Genomic DNA, 20,031 nt, shown 5'->3' with positions numbered 1-20,031 from the left:
AAATAAATCTTTATGTTTAAGTATTTTTATATAGTGACTGTAATGTAATCCCATAAATACATGGGATAATGCATGATGTATGAACAGTTATAAATAGGTATTTATATAATATTTATGCCTCATTGAAGCTTGACGGACATTCTCATGCAATGTGGAAACATCAATGGCTCTCAGACGAGGTACTTGTTTTGGTTCGTCTTTATTGCATTCAGTCAGAAAGGAAAATTCTAATTAAATGGCACTAGCCCAGATGCTCTTTCTAAGTAGTGCCCTTACTTCACAAGGTGAATTAGCTGAACCGTGGTACATCGTGTCCTCAGGCTGAAGATGAGCTCTAACCCTAACTGTCTTCAAAGCAGTCAGACACTCTGTCCACTGACTGGAAGAAATGCCTTTTGTAACGGGTAAAAATTGAAACTGGATTTGTACATCCCAGCATTAATTTTAGACTATTCAACAATGTGACTTGAGGCTCAGGTGGAAATGAATCTGAAACTGAAACAGAAACGTAAACAAGGCCAAAAACATTGTCTCATAGCAACCTCATCAGCTTTAATAATTACATGTTCATGTTCAAATACACGTTCAAAGCCTCAGTTTTAAAGTTCAAACTTGCAGGCCTCTGAGAAATGCGACCTTTAAGGGAAGGTCATTTTGTAAGATTACAATGAAAAGTTACAGACTTAACCTTTAATGGTTTTGTTTGTATATTGCAAATTGAAAACGTGACTCAATCCATCGATCTTTGATTTGTCTGCTGCCATTTACAGTAGGGTGGCCACACAATATTTCACAGTGGATATTCTCCTGAGGGAATAGAAAAACATACAAAACTCATGTACGTCAACATGAGGAAAACTTGAGTATCTCCTAAAAGTGCTAGTGGGCTCTAGGGTTGCTTTATATTGTTCCAGCTGTATTGTATATTTTTATGTCAAATGAAAGATATTAGTGATCGCTACACAGCGAGCCGCCTTTACAGTGGTGAGTATAGGCCATTCAGGCATCTGAATGGCCTATACTCACAATTAAAAGAAAGAAAACAGCTCACAGGTAACTCAAATAAGTTGCTTTGGTGTTATTTGAAGTTTATTCTTTTGCTCTCTTGCTTTTAATGATTATCATTATGATGACAATGATAATGATGGTGATTATTATAATGATCATCATCATGAAGGTAGCATAGAGATATGTGTAATCTCTCAAGAAACAAAATGAGGATTCTTCAGTTTTGGTTTGAAAATATATTTTTAAAATGTTTATTTTAATTACTATTACTAATACTAATACTAATAAATTCATGTTCATGACTCAAGGAGAGCCCGATGACCTTTTCATCCAACCAAACTTTTTGTCTTTCATTTCACTGTCTACTACAAAAACAAAAAAGGTTTCCATAAAAAAAGCTAATTCATAATTTTTATGTACTCACACAAGGAGTGGATAACATAATTTGATTCAAAATGCATTATAATCAGAATATTTCATATTTATGTCAACATGTGTAACTTGGAGCCTCTCCAAAATGCACAGCTGTTCTCCAATATTTTAATAACCAGCGCCATCATGAGGGGAGGTACCCTGTGGGGGCATCTGCAGTGTCTACAGAAATTATTAATCCCCTAAAATCTTTTACATTTTTTTCCTGTTAGACCATAAAATTGTAATGCATTGAAATGTTTTCCTCCTCCATTTACTAACACAATTTCAACTCATTTATGATGCAAAAACTTTTCTTTCAACATTTATTAAAATGAAAGACATTTCTCATTTCCAAAGCTATTTGCACCTCTAAAGTACTTTGTACATAGGTCTTTGGCAGTAATTGCAGCTCTGAATCTTCTTCGGTCAGTATGAGCTTTGCACGTTGAAATTTCTGAATTTTTTCCCTCCATGCAAATTTGCTCCATCATAGACAAGATTGACAGCGAGCGCCAGTGGAATGCAATTTTCAGGCCATACCGCAGATGTCTGGACTTCGGATTGGCCATTCCAGAATAATCTTCCTGTTTCTAAGCCATTCTCGTTTTTTTTTTTTTTGGGTCATTGTGCTGTTGTAACAGGAATCTTTGCCCTAAATGCAGATCTCTTGCAGACTGAAACAGGTTCTCCTCTAGGCTTTGCCTGCATTTGTTTCCATCTATCTTGTCCCACAGTCTTCCGTGACTGTCCTTCTGAAAAGTAACCCCATAGCCTGATGCTGTCACCACCATGCTTGACAACAGGGATGGTCTTACCTGGATGATTTGCTGTTTTAGGTTTGCTCTCAAGACCACAAAATCTTCTTTCAGAAAGTCTCAGGATCTGTCATGTAACTTCTGACAAACTCCAGTGTTAATGTAATTTAGGAGTTTGTTGATCTCCTGACAGTTTCTCCTAGATCAGCAATTTTATTGACTAATGACAATATTTTTTTACCCACTGTTCAGACTATTTTCTTATAAACCTACTATATACTGTAATGAACAAACATGAGAAGGAATAGCCCAGTAATTATGTATGCAGTTTAACAGATATTGTCACAACTGTACCTTGGTATACATTCCAAGCTACACGTACACCTACACTTACACACGTACACGTCTTGTGGTGGCAGGTCGTGTCTAGATGGGATACAGGAGATTTCAGAAAGTGGTGTCCTATCCAATAGGTTCGCCGCAACAGAAAGGTCACCAAATAAAAGTCTGGGATACTATTAACGTTATGTAAGTAGCTAGCTACCTAGCGTTACTAGTTTCCCTGTCTTCTCTAGGTAGTTTTCCCATCTTTTATTTGGCTAATATTCTTGATTTAAGGTCAAATTTTACTCGATTTAATTGTATCATGGCAAACCTTTTGGATAAGACACCACTTTGTGAAATCTCATCTAGACACAACCGTGGTAATGTCGTTGTAGTCCTCACTGGAATAGCCTGCATTTGAGAGTAATAGTTTTGAACCAAGAGTTGAACTATGATCGATCATGCACAGATTTTAAAGAAGATGAAATACGCTCAAGTTCCTGGCACACAATTTGTATTAAGTTGGGTGTTAACAATCAATGTTGGGTGTTGCAAAGCAACTTGGAAAAATCTGTGCGAAGTTAATGAATGGCCGATTCAGTATGAGGCTGCAGAGCTGTTCCAATGAGATAATTGGCTGATTCGGTATGAGGCTGCAGAGCTGTTCCAGTGAGATAATTGGCTGATTTGATATGAGGCTGCAGAGCTGTTCCAATGAGATAATTGACTGATTCAGTATGAGACTTCAGAGCTGTTCCAGTGAGATAATTGGCTGATTCAGTATGAAGCTGCAGAGCTGTTCCAGTGAAATAATTGGCTGATTCAGTATGAGGCTGCAGAGCTGTTCCAGTGAGATAATTGGCTGATTCAGTATGAAGCTGCAGAGCTGTTCCAGTGAAATAATTGGCTGATTCAGTATGAGGCTGCAGAGCTGTTCCAGTGAGATAATTGGCTGATTCAGTATGAGGCTGCAAAGCTGTTCCAGTGAGATAATTGGCTGATTCAGTATGAGACTGCTGAGCTATTCCAGTGAGATAATTGGCTGATTCAGTATGAGGTTGCAGAGCTTTTCCAGTGAGATAATTGGCTGATCCAGTATAAGGCTGCAGAGCTGTTCCAGTGAGACAATTGGCTGATTCGGTATGAGGTTGCAGAGCTGTTCCAGTGAGATAATTGGCTGATTCGGTATGAGGCTGCAGAGCTGTTCCAGTGAGATAATTGGCTGATTCGGTATGAGGCTGCAGAGCTGTTCCAGTGAGATAATTGGCTGATTCGGTATGAGGCTACAGAGCTGTTCCAGTGAGATAATTGGCTGATTCGGTATGAGGCTGCAGAGCTGTTCCAATGAGATAATTGGCTGATTCGGTATGAGGCTGCAGAGCTGTTCCAGTGAGATAATTGGCTGATTTGGTATGAGGCTGCAGAGCTGTTCCAGTGAGATAATTGGCTGATTCGGTATGAGGCTGCAGAGCTGTTCCAGTGAGATAATTGGCTGATTCGGTATGAGGCTGCAGAGCTGTTCCAGTGAGATAATTGGCTGATTCGGTATGAGGCTGCAGAGCTGTTCCAGTGAGATAATTGGCTGATTCGATATGAGGCTGCAGAGCTGTTCCAGTGAGATAATTGGCTGATTCAGTATGAGGCTGCAGAGCTGTTCCAGTGAGATAATTGGCTGATTCGGTATGGAGCTGCAGAGCTGTTCCAGTGAGATAATTTGCTGATTCGGTATGAGGCTGCAGAGCTGTTCCAGTGAGATAATTGGCTGATTCAGTATGAGACTGCTGAGCTGTTCCAGTGAGATAATTGGCTGATTCAGTATGAGATTGCAGAGCTTTTCCAGTGAGATAATTGGCTGATCCAGTATAAGGCTGCAGAGCTGTTCCAGTGAGATAATTGACTGATTTGGTATGAGGCTGCAGAGCTGTTCCAGTGAGATAATTGACTGATTCGGTATGAGGCTGCAGAGCTGTTCCAGGCTTGAGTAGGGAGTGGGGATCCTGAATTACCTCCTGGGCCTACCAGCGCTGTCCAAGGCGCTGAGATTCTCTTCTGCTGGGGAAGGTGGCGGTGCTGCTGGGGAAGGTGGCATTAGGAGTCAGTGCTGCTGGGGAAGGTGGCGTTAGGAGTCAGTGCTGATGGGGAAGGTGGCGATAGGAGTCAGTGCTGATGGGGAAGGTGGCGTTAGGAGTCAGTGCTGATGGGGAAGGTGGCGTTAGGAGTCAGTGCTGATGGGGAAGGTGGCATTAGGAGTCAGTGCTGCTGGGGAAGGTGGCGTTAGGAGTCAGTGCTGCTGGGGAAGGTGGTGTTAGGAGTCAGTGCTGATGGGGAAGGTAGCGTTAGGAGTCAGTGCTGATGGGGAAGGTGGCGTTAGGAGTCAGTGCTGATGGGGAAGGTGGCGTTAGGAGTCAGTGCTGATGGGGAAGGTGGCGTTAGGAGTCAGTGCTGCTGGGGAAGGTGGCATTAGGAGTCAGTGCTGCTGGGGAAGGTGGCATTAGGAGTCAGTGCTGATGGGGAAGGTAGCGTTAGGAGTCAGTGCTGATGGGGAAGGTAGCGTTAGGAGTCAGTGCTGATGGGGAAGGTAGCGTTAGGAGTCAGTGCTGATGGGGAAGGTGGCGTTAGGAGTCAGAGCTGCCAGTATGCAGGTAGGGGTGGGGATTCCCATCCCACCACCACAATACATCGATAGATAGATTATAGAATTAAAACTGAGACTAATTGTGTTATGAACTGGTCATTCAGAAATCATATCTCTGGATCTCACTGCTTTTCCTGGTTTATCTGACCATCCTCAGTCTCTCCACCTGTTATATGAGTCTCAGTATTTAGAGTACGTCTGTGTACTGTGGTTACCAGCCCTCTCAGAGGTCTGCTAATCAGTCACATTATTAAAAATACCAGAGTTCTTCACTTATCATTTTTCTAAATTTTCACAAATGGTTTCCATCTCTTTAATAAATAACAGCCTTAATGTGTTTTGTGGGATTTAATTTACTGTGATCGATTCCAGTGTTTCTCAGAAGACTCTGAACCTGAGGGGCCTTCCTAATGAAGGCCAGCCGTGTGGCAGGACTATGCTGGGATATTGTCTGCCCTTGTTGATGGAGAGGCCAATGCAGTTAGATTAAATAGTAATTGGCCGCACAGAAATGTGAACATTATTGCCGTGACTGTCCCAGAATTTGTTTATTAATTATTTGGCAAAACCCATACGCACAGAATCACAAGGCTATTACACATTAAAAGAGCCTATTAATCACACCAACTGTACAGTATTCTATGACCCTGCGTTTCACGCACTGCCCTCGCAGACGGAGGACTGGCACAGCCATCTGAATACTATGTGTACAAAGACAACAGCAACTCCTCCCACCACTCTGGCCCCACCCCTTTGCCTCTGCAGAAAGATTGAGTGCACAAACTTAAACTTGCTCCCTGTAAAGGGATAGTTTGCTTTCTGGAGTTTTATTTTTATTTTTCATTTATAGTGTATGTTTTGATTGGCCCAAACAGTTTTTGTGTAGAATGAAGAATATTTTAGATAGTAGAACTTTCTCATGACCTACTGGCTTCACAATGACTATTGCCAGGATCATTGACAGGTTTGTGGTTTATAGAGTTTGCACGTTTGAGCTAGCTGGCATGAATGGGGGGCGACTGAGATTGCAGATAGGGGTGTGCCACTGAGGAGGGTTGGGGGTTGCTGAATTCTTGGATAATATCCGACCCCTCGGTATGACAGATCGATTCTCAACCCCTCTTCTAGTTTAGCTGCTTTGGAAAAGGTAAAAACATCAGCAATGTACGAACCAGTTTGTCTGAAGCATGTTGAAGCCTTTAGGCATGTGAGAATAGGCGAGCGGTATGGTACTGACGCGTTAGCCAGGCCGGCTGCGTCCAAACCAAGCCTCTTAGTACCCTTCGGCAGTACAGAGCTTGCACTGGGGGGGACAGAAACACCAGAACAAAATTTAGCCAGATATTTGTTTACAGTTGTGAATAAAAGCAAGAAATGCTTTTATATGTTCATATGTATAGCCTGGGAGCATAGCATCACTGTAAACCACAAACCCGTTGGTGCCAATACTAGCAAAGCTGTAAAGCTGGCAGGTCATCGGAAACTTATTGCACAATATCCAGAACTTGGCCTGAAATGATACTGTATATCCAGAAAGCCAGGTGCTGATTCGCTGGGTCTATATTTGCCACACACACACACACACAAATGCACAGATATATGCACACAATAATAAGAAAATTTTAAACACACACAAAAAATTTGCATTCTGAGAATTCCATTTAATTCTTGTTATTGGAAAATTCTATTCTAACCCTTCAGCAAAGTGTTCAGTTTGAGTTAACCATTAACCATATACAGTATTTTGTTTATACTTTTTGGAATTGAGATACAAAAAATATATTGAGTATTTTTCTATACATTTTATTTCTTAAAAATCCCATGTCCTGCGTATATTTGACCCAGGCTAACAGCTCCCCAGGTCCTAATAAGTAAACAGACCATGAGTGTTAAGCAGCTCCCAGACACTTCTGAGTATACATTATGATTTTGTGTAATGTAGCACTTTTATATGATTGCTAGTCTCCGTGAGAGTGGTCACATGATGCAAGCCAAACTTCTTGAGCTGAGTAATTTTCTAGCGCTGTAAACACAACGCTTTAAGGTAGCGTGATAAGCATAGCTTGTGTGCTAACTGTCTAACCCTCTATGGTACCGTGTTGCCTCTAGGTAACATACCCATTTTTGGCCTTTTACACTCACACATCCTCAATTATGATGCAATACTTTAAAAAAGAGGCAGGGCCCTAAGGAAACCAATAGCAGTGTTTTAATTTGTCACATGACTCTCTGGAGGCCATTTTGAATCCCTTTTTTGCTGCCTTTGCCACATGGTTCAGCTCCATCATCTCTCTCCACAAAATTCGTCTTAAAACATATTTTTGTGTCATTTTGCAATCTGGAAAAAGAAAGATTAATTTTTAATCGTTTAATGTACTTTATTTGATAATTAAGTAATGGAAAATTGTTAAAATGCAAATGTTGCCTTGAAGTAACACCGTACCATTATGCATTTCCACCATGACATTTTTTGGTATTGTGTATGTAGGTTTATATACTGTTCAAAAGCATAACAGTCATCATAATTTTTATCTCTACAAATTAACCTAGGTAAATCTGATAGTGTTAGTTGTAATAAAGTTCAGGCTATTACACTGTATTGTCTACTATAACAGTGCACTTTGTGAGTCCTCTCTGCAGAGCATAAGCTTATATTTTACACACATTTTTCTTCCATTTAGAGAATGAACACAACATTTTTCTATGGCTCTTCAAAGAAGAAGGTAGAATTAGCACTCCCAGTTGATGTTAGTGAGGATGAATTAGAATTTAGTGGTGAGGAAGACAACGAGCTGCTAGCAACCCTGCAAGGAGAAAGTGAGAGTGAGGGTGAGAGTGAGCCTGAGGATGAAGATGAGGACAGTGAGGGTGAAATTGCAGCGACAGGTATTACCAGTATAAGATAGGGTGTATAATGCATTGATAACCATTTTTCACCTATTCTTAATGTATTGCATTTTATTAATATTTTCATAGCATGCTTAGGATATTTGTTTGTTTTTTGGTTCCCCTTCAAGAAATACCAAAAAGGGCCAAGGGACTAGAGTGGAAAAACTGCAGGACCATTCTTCCTGTCCCACAATGGAAAGGCAGTCTCCCACAAGCCACAGAAGTGAAGCCTCCAATTGAATACTTCAGGGGCTTGTTAAGTAACACCTGCATTAAGAACATGGTGGAGCAATCTAACCTCTACGCTGTCCAATGTAATTTAGAAAAGCCACTAAATGTCACCTGTGATGAAATAGAGCAGTTTATTGGCATTAGCTTCTATATGTCCATTTATGGGCTGCCAGGATCCCGCATGTATTGGAACTCAACCACAAGGGTTGACTGTGTAGTGAATACCATGGCGATGCATTGTTGGGAGGCTATCAAACGCAACCTCCATTTCGCAGACAACATGCAGCAAATTCCTCCAGGCCAACCTGGCTATGACAAACTTTACAAAGTGCGTCCTCTACTGACATCACTCCAGCAACGCTTTCAAGTAATCCCAAAGGATGAGAGGTTCTGTGTTGATGAGCAAGTTGTGCCATTCAAGGGAAAAAGTGGCACAAAGCAGTAGAACAAACAAACAAACCAAAGCGCTGGGGTTACAGAATATTTGTCTTGACAGACAGCAATGGGATCGCCTACAACTTCGAAGTATACACTGGCTCAATCTCTCCAATGGATGGAATACCAGATATTGGAGCAAGTGGCAACATCGTTGCAACACCCAACGGTCTCCGTGCAAAGGTGGGATAAGAAAAGAAAGGAAGCAGTGGAGGTTACATGCCCAAGTATTGTTCAGACCTACAATAAAGGTATGGGAGGAGTGGATGTTCTAGATTCGCTGATTGCTCTTTACAGAACAAAGGTGAGGTCAAGGAAGTGGCATCACAGGATTGTGTTCCACATGATGGATTTCACTCTAGTTGAGGCGTGGCTCTTATACCGCAGGGACTGCAGGGACTGTGGCATCTCAAAGAAAGATGTGTGCAGCTTGCTAAAATTCAAGGCTGAAGTTGCAAGGTGCCTTTGCATGGAGAGGAAAGTCTTGAAGAGGAGGGGGAGACCATCATAGAATGTTGAGGAAGACCTGGCTGAGAAGAAGCGCAGAGGTCATGCTGCACCAGTGCCATCAACACCTGTGCGTCAGGACAACACTGATCATTGGCCTGTTTGGGTGGAGAATAGGGGCTGGTGCAAATACCCTGGCTGTAAGGGTATAGCGAAAGTTCAGTGCTCAAAGTGTGCCACTTACCTATGCTTCACAGCTGAGAAGAACTGCTTCATGAATTACCATAAGCAGCAACACAAGAAATGGTGGCAAAATATCTGAGGAAAGTCACACATCAGGAAACTGAAAACAAGCATTTAAATGTAGCACAAATGACCAAACACTGAAATGTGACTCACTATCTTGTTTTGAAGAGGGGTTTGATAGTTCGGTTTGATAGACTGTTGATATAAAGTTTGCTGAAATATGCTTACACTCTTTATTGCATTCATTCCTATAGGCTGTTCCACAATGGTACAGTGTTAGGGTAACGTTCAGACAAACAAACTTCTGAAAAAAGTCAATTTTTAATGTTTTTCAATTTCAAATGGCATGAGTTTTAAACTGTTGGGGCGATTGAATATTTTCCATGAGTTTTTGTAATAAATTTCATTCAAATTTTAAACAATAACTCTCTTTTTTCATTCCTTACCATTATGGTACTGTGTTGCTTTAGGGTAATGCACCCTAAAGTGTACCCCAGAAAAATTATTTCTTGAAAATTTATTTAAATTATGTTTACTTGGTCTATTTTATGACAAAAAAAACATTACAAACATTTTTTTACCAGCTGGCATCATAATGCGTACCATAGAGGGCTAAGGTAGCGTGATAAGCATAACCTGGCTCTGTGCTTACTGTTTAAGGTAGCGTGATAAGCATAGCCTGGCTCTGTGCTAACTGTTTAAGGTAGTGTGATAAGCATAGCCTGGCTCTGTGCTTACTGTTTAAGGTAGCGTGATAAGCATAGCCTGGCTCCGTGCTAACTCTTTAAGGTAGCGTGATAAGCATAGCCTGGCTCCGTGCTAACTCTTTAAGGTAGCGTGATAAGCATAGCCTGGCTCTGTGCTATCTCTTTAAGGTAGCGTGATAAGCATAGCCTGGCTCTGTGCTTACTGTTTAAGGTAGCGTGATAAGCATAGCCTGGCTCTGTGCTTACTGTTTAAGGTAGCGTGATAAGCATAGCCTGGCTCTGTGCTTACTGTTTAAGGTAGTGTGATAAGCATAGCCTGGCTCTGTGCTAACTCTTTAAGGTAGCGTGATAAGCATAGCCTGGCTCCGTGCTAACTCTTTAAGGTAGCGTGATAAGCATAGCCTGGCTCTGTTCTAACTGTTTAAGGTAGCGTGAAAAACATAGCCTGGCTCTGTACTAATGCTTCAAGGTAGCGTGATAAGCATAGCCTGGCTCTGTGCTAACTCTTTAAGGTAGCGTGATAAGCATAACCTGGCTCTATGCTAACTGTTTAAGGTAGTGTGATAAGCATAGCCTGGCTCTGTGCTTACTGTTTAAGGTAGCGTGATAAACATAGCCTGGCTCTGTGCTAACTCTTTAAGGTAGCGTGATAAGCATAGCCTGGCTCTGTGCTAACTGTTTAAGGTAGCGTGATAAGCATAACCTGGCTCTGTGCTAACTCTTTAAGGTAGCGTGATAAGCATAACCTGGCTCTATGCTAACTGTTTAAGGTAGCGTGATAAGCATAGCCTGGCTCTGTGCTAACTGTTTAAGGTAGCGTGATAAGCATAGCCTGGCTCTGTGCTAACTCTTTAAGGTAGCGTGATAAGCATAGCCTGGCTCTGTGCTTACTGTTTAAGGTAGCGTGATAAGCATAGCCTGGCTCTGTGCTTACTGTTTAAGGTAGCGTGATAAGCATAGCCTGGCTCTGTGCTTACTGTTTAAGGTAGTGTGATAAGCATAGCCTGGCTCTGTGCTAACTGTTTAAGGTAGCGTGATAAGCATAGCCTGGCTCTGTGCTAACTGTTTAAGGTAGCGTGATAAGCATAGCCTGGCTCTTTCAGCCCAACGGGGACATGCTGCTTTGTAGCTGCCCCCATATTCCTCTTATTCTAGCTGCTTCTGCAGTATGTATCTGTGGGTAATTCAGTGCTGGAGTCCCAAAACCGTGGCCCCAGATGGCCCCGTATCCTCTCCTGCTACAGGTGCTCCATGCCCTGGGTCACAGTGCTGGGTGGGTGCACCAGTGCTCAGAGAAAATATATACTTTCCTAGAAGCACTACCATCATTGCCATTGCTGCTGTTGTTGTTAATATTACTATTAGAAGTCTTTTTTTGTTACTATTATTATTAATTACTCAGATGCTCAACATGAATTTTATTTAATATATTTTGATATCTTGCTCTGTTTGCCATTTTTTTTAAAAGAAATAAAATGTAAAAATAATATGAGCCAGACAGGACATGGAGCCTCCTGCTGTTTTCTCTATAGCTGTTGCGTACACACGGACATTGGAGACACTGTCCGGAAGACCTGCCTGCCCTGGTGAAGTGGGTGTACCTGGGTATCCTGCATGCACACACTGCCCCCTGGTGGACATTTCCCTCTGCACAGGCAACAGCAGGGAATAAACCAGTCCTGGAGGGCCAGTGTGTGTATGCAGGTTTTCATTGCTACCAGTTACACTAGCTCAGTTAGCTGATGAGCTGAATACATCAACACTGGCTCAACACAGCATGGATTATACCAAAGTGAAACATTTCATATTGTGACACATGAGCTGTCAGTCTTCAGCTATCATTCATGAACTTATAAAGATGTGACAAACATGTCTAGAAATAAATGCAAACTAATGAAAATGCAAATTATGCAAATTAATTAAGAGCAGAAGTTGGCATGAAATCCAGGAACAGATAAGGCCCTCCTTTGCCACCCATGGCATACAGTGTGACAGCATGGAACAGACATCATAAATGTCCTTATTTTCACAGCAAATAGCAAGACACCTGAGTACACTCAAAATAAATGTACTCCAAGCTTAGTCTATAAGGATGTTCTCTAAGATAAGGTTGCACTGCATGGAACTGGGACAAACGTTTTTTTAAATCACACATTTGTAATTCAGTAAGTGAATATGGTAATAAATGAAAGAGCTCTGCTTCAGGTTGCTAAGCTGTAGGGTGGACTGAGAGACTTGTGCAAATGCAGAAATAGTCACCGGGCTTCCAGGAGGGGCACTGTTTGGATCTGAAAGCTTCTGGCTGGCTATGTGGCCTAGAGGCCCCTCAGTTAGCATCGCTGGGCCAGTCACACTGCCATGGTCGCAGGCCGCAGGAAGTTGGCCTAATTTTGGGCTGCCCCCCACCTCTTCTTTCAGCATGGCCCTGCAGGTACCCCCCCCCCCCCAGGACATAACTGGATGATTAAGTCTGAGCAGGGCATCAGAAAGGAATGAGATGACTGGAGAGAAAAGGTCCAGAGAGAGATTATCACAACAAAAGCTCATCTGTAGCCCTTCCACCGCAATGCCACATAAAACCCATGTAAAAATGGGGCTGAGCGAACCAGGACTGTAATTGCCAGTAATTTCTTGTCCTCTGGTACCTGTCTGCTGAATCAGAGGTTCCCAGTGCCAACCAGAACCCTTCCTCACCGCTGGAATCCACCAACGCGTTCTTGGGTTGCTGCCAGGACATGCACCGACCAGATTTTGACCACAGCTTCCAGAAGCCGCGTCCACAATCAAGGTTTTGAACAGGGTCCATTCAGACTCTGTGTCCCCAGCCTCCTCTTGTCCACTGTAGCAAACTCCAACTGAGCGGCCACCAGCCGGGGACTTGTGAGTATCCCCACTCTCACCCGGCTCCTCTCACCCAGAGAGTAAACTGCACATTGTAATTGTCTACCGCGAGTAAGGGGTCTGTTGGATCAGGTTCGTCTGGGTCCTCACCCCAGACCTGTTCGCCCTGGGAGAACCTGCCGGGGAACATATACGCCCCCAACAACATAGCACTGGGGATCATAAAACCTTGCAAGCCCTTCTGCCATGATCCAGGAAGAGATGATTAGAACATATGTATTAAAATTATACTTGGCACATTTTAAAAAGTATGCTGAAAGTATAATATTTTTTGCCTGATTAGTCATAACTGTATCTCACTAGTGCTAATTCACACAAACAAACAGATTTCCTGCTGGGCCACATCTGTTAGCAGCTGCTCAGAGCGTTCTGCCCTGCGGTTTCCTCCAGTGCAGTTTATTTAAATGTTGTCATTAGTGTTCCGTGTCATCTTCCATGCCAGAATTATAGCATATTACGGTAGTAAATCATTTGGAAGAGCATCCACAATAACAGCATATTTAAATGTGTTTTGGCAACCAAAAGAGATTTCTGTTTTATTCAACAAATGATTATATGAGGGCAAGACAACTTTGTTTCCATGATTTTGATTTTATGTGACTTAAAATCGATTCGTAGTGTTGTGTGACTAGAGGGAACTCATGTCGCTGTTAGACAAATTAGACAGGATTTAGGTTTTCGTGCTCACTATGCCTATGTGTCACCAATTAACATGACGTTGTTTGAAACATGCTGTGATGTGATGTGTGCTGCCTATACAATTACAAAGCATTCTTTCACAACTGGATGTAAATAGGTGATATTGAAATGTTTTTCTGAAATGACAGTATATATTCTAAGTAGGCTACACATTCACCCTTCTTAAGTTGATGGTTTTGGCTAACAGGATGCCCTCAGCCTTTTTAAAGCAGTGAGTGCTCTGGCATCTGTGGTCAGCCTGCGGTGAGTAAGATATGTTTGATTTTAGATTTTTTTTTGCAAGCACAATATAAAAAACAACCGTAATAATGGGAAGCACTGAATTATTCAGGATCACTGAAACTGCATTTTAAACATTTTGGATGAGCAAGCTGATGAAAGTGACAGCTTCTTTACAATTGATTTGGGTTAGCACTCCCTTTAGTGGTTACACACTCTCTCTCTCTCTCTCTCTCTCTCTCTCTCTCAGACACACACACACACACACACATCACAAACAAACATATTCACCTATACATGCATAAGCAAATACACACAGACACACCAGACCTGGGTAAAATACACGTTTTGGATTCAAATACTTTTCTACACTTTACTGATCTTGTCTGGTGTATTAGAACCAACTAAATACCATCAAAAAGTGCAAACCCTGCCTTCTGGTCATATTGGCAGGATCAATTATACCAGGCAAGATCAATAGAGCACAGAAAAGTATTTGAATCCAAAACGAATACGTGTTTGACCCAGGTCTGAAACACACACGCTTTCAAAAGGGTTCTAACTCAAATTACAGGAAATTCTTTGGCTTGTACCTGTAGGAGATTGCTGGTTCTAGGTGAGGGGAGTCCTGTTTTATCCAAAATGGGCTGGTGTTGGTGCAGATTTTTGTTTTAGGCCAACACTAAAACATCTAATTCTACTTATGAATGTCTTGATTAAAGACAGTTATTAGTCAGTTAATTAGTTGAACCAGGTGCCATAATGCTGTGCTGAAACAAAAGCCACACCTGCCCATCTTTGATAAGACTGGACACTCGTGTTCTAGGTGGACCCCTTTGTAAAGGTTATACCTAGAGAAGGTGCAATATAGGATCCTATGTTAAAGATTCTCTAGAATAGCAGAATCAGCTTCACTGAGAGGGCTGAGTGTAGAAGCAGCAAAATCAGCTTCACTGAGAGGGCTGAGCGTAGGAGCAGCAGAATCAGCTTCACTGAGAGGGCTGAGCGTAGGAGCAGCAGAATCAGCTTCACTGAGAGGGCTGAGCGTAGGAGCAGCAGAATCAGCTTCACTGAGAGGGCTGAGCGTAGGAGCAGCAGAATCAGCTTCACTGAGAGGGCTGAGCGTAGGAGCAGCAGAATCAGCTTCACTGAGAGGGCTGAGCGTAGGAGCAGCAGAATCAGCTTCACTGAGAGGGCTGAGCGTAGGAGCAGCAGAATCAGCTTCACTGAGAGGGCTGAGCGTAGGAGCAGCAGAATCAGCTTCACTGAAAGGGCTGAGCGTAGGAGCAGCAGAATCAGCTTCACTGAGAGGGCTGAGCGTAGGAGCAGCAGAATCAGCTTCACTGAAAGGGCTGAGCGTAGGAGCAGCAGAATCAGCTTCACTGAGAGGTCATAGCCAGGCGCAACATCAGGCAGTCCTCTGCAGGTGACATAAATCATGTGACCTCCTGCAATAGAGTCATGGCAGCGAGGGAAAGCGAGAGAGGGAAAAGATTGCTTGCAGCAGAAAGCCAACATCCTGTCCTGATGTACACTGTCAGGTGGTCTGATTAAGTGATAGAGAGTCCTATGGGACCAGGCAGGGGATGAGCATGTTATAGTAACGAGAGGGGTCTAGCCCGAATTGCACCAAAACACAGGAATCATGTGGTGTAAGTGTTTGAGACCATTAGATCAGGGGTGTCCAATCTTATCTGAAAAGGGCCAGAGCACGGGCAGGTTTTTGTTTTAGCCCCACACTACCGCACCTGTGCCTTAGGCCACCTGTGTCTTTGTGTTGGGCTAAAACAAAAACCTGCTCCCACACCGGCCCTTTTGTGAAGGAACTCATTTCCACAAAACAAAGAAACAAATGATAGCATTACATTACAAACCGTTCACCTTCTATACAACTCAAAAATAGACACAAGACACAAACATCAACAATTCCACATCTGACCTCACCTACCTTGAGCCTCTTCTGAGCCTCTCTGGAATTTTCTGAAAAGATGTAGGCTCACTGAAGCATGATGTTTTGATGTTTGATTTAGCTTACCTTGAGTCTATAGTGTTTCTTATCTTTGTTTTTTGTTTAGTCCATCCAGCCTCCGAGGCGATCTATGTATCAGTTATCTACTCTTATCAGGCCCATACAAAGACTTATCAGGCCCATACAAAGTGCTTTTGAATGCATGAGGAGCAGTAGCCAAGTTAATAATCAAGGGAAACTAATCAGAATGCAGTGACACCACAGTAATCACTGTTTCTATTCTACACCTGCTGAGTATGGTTAACGTGCCAACCTGAACACTGCCTTTGGACGTACTTTCTGTTTGGGTGGATCCTTAAAGTAGCAGTTAAAATGCACACCTGTGAATCTCCTCGTGGCATGCAGCCATGACCCAAATGTGAGTCACGCGTGATGCGTTTCTGAATCCAAATTCAAATGCTTTATTGGAATGACATATTTAAAAATACATATTGCCAAAGCGTAGTGATAACAGTAATCAACTACAGTAAGAATATAAAATTAAAAGAAAAAATAAGACAAGCAGCAACAACAATAACAGCATAAATGACAGGGACATAATACTTATTATCTATTAAGTTAACTGAATTAAATTAATTGAAAAAAAAAAGTATTGAATCCTCTTCTCTCTCTGGCATAATACTCTGCCCCACATGACAGAAGTGTCTGTTCTACGTACGTATCACGTAGGAAGAATGATTTGGATTGGCTTTTGAAAAGACAGTAAAAAAAAAAAAAAAAAAAAAAGTCAGTTAGTCTGTATATCATACATGTAAAAGTTTACAAAGCAGTGACAATAAAGCTGTAGCAATCCCATCCCATCCCATTCTGCAGCTGGGGTCACAGGCTTCATCCTCCAGCTGGTTCTGTGGTTGGACCCTTCAGCAGGTGCTCTGGATCCTCCAGCTGGTGCTCTGGTTTGATCCTCCAGCTGGTGCTGTGGTTGGACCCTCCAGCTGGTGATCTGGTTGGACCCTCCAGCTGGTGCTCTGGTTGGACCCTCCAGCTGGTGATCTGGTTGGGTCCTCCAGCTGGTGCTGTGGTTGGATCCTCCAGCTGGTGCTCTGGTTGGATCCTCCAGCTGGTGATCTGGTTGGGTCCTCCAGCTGGTGCTGTGGTTGGATCCTCCGGCTGGTGATCTGGTTGGACCCTCCAGCTGGTGATCTGGTTGGGTCCTCCAGCTGGTGCTGTGGTTGGATCCTCCGGCTGGTGATCTGGTTGGGTCCTCCAGCTGGTGCTGTGGTTGGACCCTCCAGCTGGTGATCTGGTTGGATCCTCCAGCTGGTGATCTGGTTTGATCCTCCAGCTGGTGCTCTGGTTGGACCCTCCAGCTGGTGATCTGGTTGGACCCTCCAGCTGGTGATCTGGTTGGATCCTCCAACTGGTGCTCTGGTTGGACCCTCCAGCTGGTGATCTGGTTGGACCCTCCAGCTGGTGCTCTGGTTGGACCCTCCAGCTGGTGCTGTGGTTGGATCCTCCAGCTGGTGTTCTGTTGGATCTTCCAGCTGGTGATCTGGTTGCATTGCAGGCCAGCAGCTCAGACTAATGAAAATGACTGTTCTCAGGGATGGGTGGGAACACTACTGAGTGACTATCCTTCTCCTCCTGTGCATTCTATCAAAAGAATATACACACATACACACACATGCATGCACGCACACAAGCACACACACTACTCTTGGGTAAAAGAGCACAAAACTATGTTGATAGATAGATAGCAATACCAGATAGATAGTAATGTCAGACCCCCCCCCCCAACATTGACCAGCAGCCAGGTACTGGGTGTCAGTCCCATCGATAAGAGTAGCCAGACATTTGAGAAAAGACATTTCTGTTTCATATTGCTGCAGACAGCTGCTTCAGAAAAGGTCCTTTAAGCCATCCAGCTGTCACTCTGTGATTCAGACCGACTCTGCAGAGTCCAGCTCTCACTTTGTGATTCAGACCGACTCTGCGGAGCCCAGCTCTCACTTTGTGATTCAGACCGACTCTGCGGAGCCCAGAGAGCAGTTTGTGATTCAGACCGACTCTGCGGAGCCCAGAGAGCAGTTTGTGATTCAGACTGACTCTGCGGAGTCCAGAGAGCAGCTTGTGATTCAGACCGAGTTTGCAGAGTCCAGAGAGCAGGTTGTGATTTTTCCACCTCTCTGCTGCAGCTGTTACTGTAATAAATGTGCATTTTTTCTGCTGTCATTGAGGAACCTGTAGTGCTGTGAATAAGGCAATTTGCACTCGTCTCCGAGCATGTTACGTTGCTTGGTAACAGTCGCTACTCACAGAGCGGTGGCTGACTTCGCAAGCGATGGAGGAGGCTGGTTCAGGCCTTTACCTCCCTTATTGGTGTGCATGTTGTGCGATACGGAGAAGACTTGAAGGGGGTTGAAAAAGAAATTGTACCAATATAATTGTGCCTATATATAGCTCCTATGATGAAGGAGCTTGTCTCCGGAACACGTCAGTCTCTCGCTTTCCCTTGATTATCTCCCAAGAAGAGTGCTGTCCTTTATTCAGTTAGCTTTGTTTATTTCCATGGACTAGGCATCTTCTTTGTATGTTATAATCTTTGTAATTTCCTGGTAGAACTGACGACATTGCCTTTTTTAGAATTTCCTTTTTGGTCCACAGGCTTAAGTTAGTGTTCCAAACAAGTGTGTAATAGAGTGCTTATAAGCGGTTCAAAGCCCTAGCATCACTGAGGGCAGTGGTTACAGTGCTTCTGCCTGGTTCAGAGCCCTAGCATCATTAAGGGCAGTGGTTACAGTGCTTCTGTCTGGTTCAGAGCCCTAGCATCACTAAGGGCAGTGGTCACAGTGCTTCTGTCTGGTCCAGAGCCCTAGCATCACTGAGGGCAGTGGTCACAGTGCTTCTGTCTGGTTCAGAGCCCTAGCATCACTGTGGGCAGTGGTCACAGTGCTTCTGTCTGGTTCAGAGCCCTAGCATCACTAAGGGCAATGGTCACAGTGCTTCTGTATGGTTCAGAGAACCCCTTTGCTTTCTATGGCTTCTTTAAACCTCCAAAGAATCTTCGAACTTTTTACTCCAAAAAACGTTCTTTGAAAAAACCAGGTTCTTGGTAGACCGTATCTTTTTTCTTGCAAGGAACCCTTAAGAAACCTTTTCTTCAAAAAATAGCTCTTCAGATGAAAACGGTGGAACCTCCAAGATTAACCCATTTTTAGCCCTTTTTTTTACCAAGAATGTAATGCGCATGCACTTGGACACCCAAAAATGCAAGTATGGTACAAGTTCTGGTCCAATTAAAAAATGAAGTTACTTTGTAACTTCAGATCTCAAGGTGTTAAAGTTTGACTATCTGAAGTATATTATATGGAGTATAGAGTCATGTTCTCATATCCATGAGTGTTCGGCACAGGAGTGGATCCCGAACAGGCACAGGCTTGAACAGAGCAAGGTGTCAGATAACACACTAGCATAAACTTCATCTGATGCAGACACGGATTTGAGGACGATAGAGTTGAACCCAGTTGAAAAATTGTCACATGATCAACAACAGATTGGTCAAAAGACAAACAGCCTTAGTGAAATCCCAGCAAGAGAACAGAAAGAGAACTGTTTAGGACAAGCATTATGGTGGAATCACGTGCGCCCAAGCATATGTACATGCACATGTATAAGCATATGTGTATGTACAGCCTGCACGAGACTGACTCAAAAAAAGAAATTGATTGCATAACATCACAAAACCACATATACATTCAATGATCATAGAGGTGCCACTGCTTTACAGAGCAAACATATACTTTATTCATTTCATTAAAAAACAAAAATAACAGGTGCTTATTTCAAATTCCTGCAACAGGGATGTAAAATTAACATCAAACCTTCTTCATCGGCCCAGACTGAGAAAACCGCAAATCTTGGCTCAGAACCGACTCACGAATGCTCTTCTCCACAGCTGGCTACGCTCAGGATCACTACACAGCTTGTACACCAGGGGGCAGTGCTGAAACCAATCCAGTCCTGTATTGTTCTTCTGCGTACTCCTCTCTTCCCATCATACTTTCTGTTTGCATTTTTAGGACGTCCTCCATCCCTGCTCTCCTTTAACTCTCCCCTCCTTTTGCTACGTCCCTCCACCGCTCGTTTCTCACA

The sequence above is a fragment of the Anguilla anguilla genome, chromosome 17 (genome assembly GCF_013347855.1).
Source record: "Anguilla anguilla isolate fAngAng1 chromosome 17, fAngAng1.pri, whole genome shotgun sequence".
Classification (NCBI taxonomy): Eukaryota; Metazoa; Chordata; class Actinopteri; order Anguilliformes; family Anguillidae; genus Anguilla; species Anguilla anguilla.
Note: the sequence above shows the minus strand (reverse complement) of the source record.